Consider the following 8153-nt stretch of genomic DNA (forward strand, 5'->3'; position numbering starts at 1 on the left):
TGTGATACTCACCAAAGGCATTCGCACAGGGGTTTACACGTGCACATATTCGTGCGTTTGCAGACACACACACACCCCCGGGCAGAATTCAGCCCGTATGAGCAGGTCTGAACCAGCCCTTAATAGGAGAAAGCAGGAGAGGGAAAGATGGAGGATGCAAGAGGGTGAGGTAAACTAGGAGGTGACAAGGTTAAGCGGTGGACTGGTATGCTTTAATGAGCGGGAATAGTCTCATAATACAAGTGAGAATGAGGCTCTCTCGGCTACGGCACTGGGCATCTGAGCTGAAAGTCGCTCAAACTTGCTGTTTTGGGCGGCTTTCAGCCCAGTGTGTATGGGCCTTCACATTTATCAAGTACAACTTTGCACAATGAGACTGTTGATTACTTTAATATATGGCACTTGTACAAGTATTTCTGTGTGCAACTGAGTCTGCTTTTGTACAAAGCGCTACAATGTGGCAGCAGCAGCTTTATTCCAATTCAAGTTCTGTTCTGCATAGCATAGCATAGCATACAGACTCAGTCACCCACAACATACAAGTGTTCTACATCAAATAATTTAGTCATCGTTGTGATTAAAACACATTTAAAAAAAAAAAAAATGTTAGCAGAGCTGCACAAGACCTGCTCACTCACCCCAGGCATCTATCCCTGCATGGCATATACCCCTTTTCCATCGCAAACTGATGCTTTTACATTAAACCCAAGGTGACCGGGTTTAACCCGGGTCAAAATGCTGGGTTGGTCAACCCAGGTTATAAGCTGTGGTGCTTTCACACCGCACCTCCACCCGGGTCCATACGTCACCAACCCGGCAATAACTTTGGTATGAGGTGCTATGTGAAAGGGGAACTATTGAGGATAATGTGGGGTACACACCAAGACGATCCGCTCACGATGCACATCGTGAGCGGGTCGTCAGTGTTTCTTCCGACCCGCTCACGATGACGCGGGGGGGCACACGGTAAACATCGTGAGCGGGTCCGATCCGATGGTGACCCGCGCCCGGGAGTATGGTTGTTTCCAGATCCTACCTGCTGCAGGTAGGATCTGAATTACGACCGACCGACAGGACCGCGCATCGGATCGGTATCGGACCACACCAGGACAGAAAAGGGCCCAAATCACACCACAATCTACATCCAATCGGTCGGAATTGGATCTAGATTGATGGGATCGGACTCTTGTCATCCTGGTGTGTACCCAGCATTAATGTATGCCCGCACACATCTGTACAGGAGTGAGATGTAGTGACCAGAGAGAAGCAAAGGGTGGGGGGTGGGTGTACTGACCAACCCGAGAGTGGGAAGGAGTGTGTAGAGATGAGATGCAGAGAGCAGTGGATCTTATAAGTGGAATGGGGGAGGAGTTTGACAATCCATAGGGGAATCGACACCAGTGCAGGACACACATTATAAAATTACTGAATAACAATGGGATACAATCTTGTATGCAGTGTGTTTTATCTGATGGCATTCAAAAGGGTACACATTACCACCATCTAATTTTTCCGTTTCATTTTTGTTTCACATTTTTAGAAGTGATTTCACAAACAGAAAGGAATGACAATTTCAGAAATTAATAAAAATAAGAATCTGAAGACTTGCTCAGAGTATGGAAGTAGCTTTAGTAGGACTTCTTTTTTTTGGGGGGGGGGGGGGGCACACCTGGCACCTGACAGGCAACATTCAATTCTTATGCTGATGGACACAAATGCCACAGTCATTTCTGCTCACTCCATCCTGAAGTGGCAAGCAGAAATACGGCAAAAGTCTGGCTTCTTGGGCGCCCTATCACAGCGAGCCCAATACTTTCCAAGGGTTTAGCGGATTTGAGTGCAAACCCGGTGCTACGGCCTTCACACCCATCAGCAAAACAATTCAATGTCGATCACCCAGAGACACTGAGTTCACCCCTATGAATCTTGTAACTTTAGATGAGCACTGGCACCTTCTATATAGGAAAATAACAACAACAAAAAAAAAAGCACTGAATGTGTGTGTATATTATATATATTACATAGCTTGTAGAATTATAACAAAGTATATGTAGTTACTAAAAATTGCATATATATATATATATATATATATATATATATATATACACACACACACACACACACACATACACAGTCATGCATATATGGTTAATACAGATATTATAGAATTAGATGGAGAAGACAGTCCCACATATGTATATTACATAGATTATGATATTATTATATAGACATAGCAGGCCTGTATATAAGATACAGGTATTTCATAGATTACATAATGAGGCAGGGATGGCATTACTGTTATTACACATATTATTAGATGTATGAGTATAGCATATACTGTATAGCTACTATCATAGATTAAATAAAACTGAAAGGCATGTCTATATGGCTATTACATACATTATTATAAAGGTATGACACAACCCTGTATAGAAATAACAGTATACATTGTGTCCATCCAGATAACACATCACAATCAGATATAGTGTATAGATAGATAATACAATGAGTTGGTGATGGCAATGCCCTGTAAGACGTTATAGAGGAGGGAGGGATGACACAGTCAGACAGACACACATGACACAAGCATGTACACAGGATGCACACACTTAACACGTGATGCACAGTATCATAGACAGACAGACAGACTGGCTGACTGACTGACGGGTGGACACGGGACCAGCAACACTGCGCCTGCGCATAGCTCGATGCAAGTAACGGCTCTGGCCAGCCCCGCCTCGGCCCTCACCGCCCATCCCCGGCCAGCCCAGAGCATCCCCCGACCTCGGCTCACCTGAGGGGCCCCCGGTGTGTGCCCGTGTCGGTTGGAGGAGCTGGCGGTAGGAGAGCCGTCCTCCTCCACCTCCTCCTCCCAGCAGCACTGCTGACTGACTGAGATCCCCCCACAGCGCTATTCGCACTACCACAGGCCGGGTCGCCGATTGGAGGAAGCGGCCGGGGGATCGACCAATCGCTACTGCTCCGTACTCCCCGCCTCTGGTGTCACAGAGGGAAGGGCGGGGCAATGGCGGCGGCCGGTCGGCCGCAGAGGGTGGTGGTGTAGGTCTCGCCGCTGGCCAGGGTTCGGGCCCGTTGCCACAGGTTGGATGTATGGAAGCGATGTGGTCTCTTGGCGTATGGGGTCCGGTCGCTGGAGACGCAGCCGGGGCTCCGTCACGGAGGCATCTTAAGTGGAAGGGGCTGAGATTCAGTGAGTGGGATAGGTATTGATGCTGGAATCCAGTGGGTGCTGTAATCTTCCACCGCTTATTACTGGGATCCAGTGCGGTGCAGACCATGATCTTGAAAATAAATATCAGGTGTTTAACATGGAAAGGGATCTGGTGGGTTAGCACAGCAGAGAACGTAGATTATATAGATGTGAAGAAGGATCTAGTGAGTAAGCCTGGTGCAAAAAGGATTGGTTAAGAAGTTTGAAATTAATCTATTGGGGAGCTGGTGGAGAGGGAACTAATGAGTTAACTTGATTAGGCGAGGTGGAGAGTGAGTTTCTGTAGTTTTAGCGTAAATAATGTTGAACTAGTGGGTAGAAGGCAGAAGAATTTTACTATATTCGTGTAGCAAAAACCACACATGAATTGAGTGGGTTAAGCAGTGGCGTAACAATAGCCCCGCTGTAGCTGGGAGGTACTGTGTAAGTGCGGGCGCCGTGGGCTGCGGATCTATTGCCACCGCCCCACAGACCCGCATATTTACTTTTATTCGATGTGGTGGTCTTGGCTCCCCACCTGGCTTCATTCTGATGCTATGGAGACGGACCATCATAAAATGTCCGCCCCCTTATAGCAGACAGTTCTCTGAAATGGTCTGCTGTATGGGGGTGGACATTTTGTTATGTCAGTTTTTCATTACATCAGAATGAAGCCAGGAGGGGAGCCGGCACCACCGCAGCAAATACAGCTAAATCTGCGGGGGGGGGGCTTAATTATTGGCGGCGGGGCACATAAATTATAGTTACGCCACTGGGGTTAAGCTTGGCCATACACCTTTATTGTCCGATCTTGCTGGCTGGAACAAATATGGTTGTGACGAGTTCCCTTACACTGTAAGGACCTGGGGAGGAGAGGGGGGCGGGAAGGGGAGGAGCAAGGTCATAACAAGGGACCCTCGTCGGCTCACTTCGGGCACGGTGCTTGCTCCTACTCTACCCGCGCCCTCTCCTCCCCAGGTCCTTAAGGCAAAGGGGAACTAGCCGCCACCAAACAAATATCTGGTAACTTATGGAAGTAAATGACAGTTGATCATTTGTTTCGAAATGCTGGAAAACTGACAAAAACAATCATTCAGATATTGGCAGATTTTTGTTCCAACCAGTCAGATCGGACAATAAAAATGTAGGCGTATGGCCAGCTAGTTTAAAGATCTAGTGGTTTGGAGAAGGTGGAGAGAAGAATCTAGAGGGTTAATTTAGTACAGTTAGTTTAGTACACAGGTTCTCAAAGTCAGTCTTTAGGACCCACACAGTGCATATTATGCAGGTCTCCTCACAGAATCACAAGTGAACTAATAAGCTCCACCTGTGGATCTTTTAAAATGTCAGTCAGTAATTAGTGCACCTGTTGGGAAAATATGAACTGGTTTAGTAAAAAGTAGTGGAGAGGGATCTCGTGGGTTTTCTTGGGCAGAAGGTAGTTTAGCCGGCAGCTATGTTATAAACTTAGGCCTAGGGGTGCCATGGAAAACATGATACTCTAGGGCGCCATGCTTAAAAAAGTTTGGGAACCACTGCACTAGATGATATGCATGAAAATGTTGTTATTGTGAATATCGTCTAGTGCAGTGGTAGCCAACTCCAGTCCTTGAGAGCTACCAACAGTTCACATTTTCCAGCTCACCTCGCAGGTGCACAGCTGTACTCATTACTGACTGACACATTTTAAAAGATCCACAGGTGGAGCTAAATACTTCACTTGTGATTCTGAGGAGAACTGGAAAACGTTAACTGTTGGTAGCTCTCGAGGACTGGAGTTGGCTACCCCTGGTCTAGTGTGTACGCTCCTTAAAGCTAACGGGAAGTAAGGAATCCAGTAGATTACTAAATTAGTAATGAGATTTGATCAAGTGATTAATCTGCTTGCTAAGGATGTAGGGTAGCGTTAATTCCTGTACTTACTAAAAGAGGTTTTAAAAATTATCCCTCAGAAGGGCCCTCCTGATAATACCTCATTTAGAGTGTATGCGTATATCATTAACGTTGCATGGTCCCACGCATTAACCCCCATCCATTCAGCTGAAATGCAGGTCAATTTGGGGTGTGTAGCCATTGGCTTTCATGAGGATTTTTCGTGGGTGATGTTACTGAATGATATCGTCGATATCGATAGCACAGAAGGTTTAATCAGAATCGTTCAGATACTAATTAAGTCACCTGTGCTTAAGCCTGGATATCTACAAAACCTGCACTGTTGGTGTGCCTTGAGGACTGTGGTTGGGAATGCCTGCATTAAGGGGTAAATCATGCACACACACAGACATTCACAGTTTAGGGCCATGGTGGGAATCACACCCATGACCTCAGTGCTGTGAGGCACTAATGCTAACCATTATACCATCTGTACTACCACATTATCTTCTAGAAGGTGCTAGGTATATAAGAAGTAGAATCTGATTGGTTGCTATAGTCAGCTTCTCTGCTCCGATACCTGTATCTGAAGGCCCAGCATCTTGGTCAACATAGTGACAACTGATAACCGCATAGGAACTGCTGGGGCCAATAAGACTGTCTGTGATGCCAACAGTTTCTGAAATGCTCTCCAGCCCCCAAACCACTGCCGTCAATTTTCCAATGCCGCACACGCGCAGATATATTGTCAATTGTCATTGTCTCCTGGTCTGAACCAGGCACCTAGTAATCAGAACCATCTTCTAAGTTTAACAGTAGACAGTTGTCACATTACAGAGTGCTGTAACCTTTATGGCTTTTTTCAGCCAATTATAAATAAAGAATTAAGATAACTCATTATTGCCTCACTGACAGCCAAACATTTGTGACAGGAAAAATGTAATCATTCACTTACATGGTTATTCAGTTCATTAAAAATAATTTATATTAAACTGCCTATTGTGAACTACATTATTTTTTCATTTTATTCTGTATTTGTTTTACACTATTTTGTCACACTAATGTGTACCGATAATATTCCAGCTGCAGACAGGTGTGGATTGTATAGTCGACCCGACTTAGGTCGACAGTCATTAAGTCAACACCGTTGGGTCCACAGGGTTCTAGGTTGACATGGGTGAAGGTCGACATGGGTTTTTTGCCTGTTTTTTTACCCGAATATCGACACAGTCAACATGGACACAGTTGGATGTCATCGCTGCGCTCGGCACACTATTTTATTCTCCCACCATGCCTAGTGGATGGTAGGGAATGAAATACTGCATGTCGGCTCAAACAAAACCGTGAAAAAACCCATGTCGACCTGTCGACCTAACCCATGTTGATCTAACGCATTTGTCAAATTAAAACCATGTCGACCTAGACACCTGTCGACCTTGTTGCCTGTCAACCCAACGGTGTAGACCTAATGACTGTCAACCTAAGTTGGGTCGACAAAACAACCGTATCCCCTGCAGACACCGTGACGCAGAAGCATTATCCCCAGCACAGCTCCATTGCACATTCTAAGTAATCATTGTTGGTTAAACCATTGACTTAGTTATAGTGTGTACACATGGTCCGATTTCCTTTCCGATGTTGATGATATAGTCAACATCGCAGATCGCAAGGGTTTTAACCCTTGCGATCCCGATCCGATGCACGTTCACTTATCGCAAGCCAGAAAGTCTTGGCTGCCTTGACTATATAGTGCAGATCTGCACTATATAGTCAAGATTGTATGCAAATCGGATATGCCTTGCGATCCGATCTGATCGGATCGTGGATCGCATCTTAAGGCACATCTGACCGTGTGTACACACCTTAAGGCATGAAGGGGGCGTGCCTGCATGAGTTGGGGCGTGACCTCATCGGCTGAACCCCAGCTTCTGTCCGAGAAATGCAGGCTGCCACCAGAGAGTACTAGGCTGCAGGTCCGACTCCAACACAGGGAGAGAAACTAGTTCTGCATTTAATGTTACACAGTATATGGAATGCTTTCACACTGTACAGAATGGTATATTCTAAAGTTAATGCTGCCAAGGAAACACTTCTAGCAGTAGTTGTACAAACACTTATTGCTTAAAAACATCCATGGGTACAAATAAGAAATATAATCTGTCTTTAAAATATCAGAACATACTATACAGCAATGGATAATCTATTATAATAAACTTGGTTGAACTAGATGGACGCAAGTCTTTTTTTCAGCCTTACCTTCTATGTAACTATGTAGTGAGTAGTGGTCAGATGAAAACGTGTTAAAACCGGTTCACTTTTTGAGCTAGGATTTGTAATAGCCAAAAATCAACGTGTTTTTTTTTGTTTTTGTTTTTATCTAGCAAACATTTTTTCCTAAAGCAGACTAGATTTTAGTTACAGAAATACCATGCTGCTAAATTTCAAAGGCAGTGGCAAGTTGTAATTATATATCCTTTTTTCCCCAACTGCAATCCAGGAAGTTGGCATGTGTAATTACCCTATACATGTTTTTACATTAAACAAATCGCAGACACCTCTAAGCTTGTGAAACTGAAAATAAAGTAAAAATAACGTTCCATTTACAGCACAATTTTGAGTTTTGAGCCTGAAATTGGTGAAATTGCTTTTGAATCTTTTAAAAGCATCTACGTTATTTATGAATTGCTGTAATCCCACCCATAACATTGATGAAGAGAAGAAAAACTATATTAACTACTACATGTATTTCACAGTTCCAGCCTATTGGCCTCAGTTTGGGTCAAGGGATTTTAAAACCATACTACAGTACAAACTGTGATTCAATCCTTACATACAGCTGCATGCAGGAGGTGGTGTTAAGAAATAAAGGATGGGTCCCTCATTTAATCCTGCCCTGAGCGTACACATATCCAGATATGTACGATTTGTATACACACATAGTTTTTTGTGTGTATTTGCAGTTACCTTATAGTTGGTGCAAAAGATAAGGTACATCTCAATTAGGGATGCCAATCCCGGGGCATTTTTTCAATCCCGGGAATCGGGATTGAAAAATGCTCAATCCCGGGAT

General features: G+C 44.4%; 1 protein-coding gene across 2 annotated transcripts in view; it reads right to left on the minus strand.

Moving 5' to 3' along the window:
* Positions 1–3104, minus strand: part of LPGAT1 (lysophosphatidylglycerol acyltransferase 1) — a 116263-nt gene extending 113159 nt beyond the window's left edge. The window contains exon 1 of one of the 2 annotated variants that reach the window (XM_083175867.1): positions 2795–3104. The gene's annotated coding sequence lies outside the window, so the exon portion shown is untranslated. The remainder of the gene's footprint in view (positions 1–2794) is intronic. The other variant, XM_083175866.1, reaches the window with a different exon arrangement.
* Positions 3105–8153: the final 5049 nt, after the last annotated feature.

This window comes from Crinia signifera, chromosome 3, assembly GCF_055691185.1.
Source record: "Crinia signifera chromosome 3, ASM5569118v1, whole genome shotgun sequence".
NCBI lineage: Eukaryota > Metazoa > Chordata > Amphibia > Anura > Myobatrachidae > Crinia > Crinia signifera.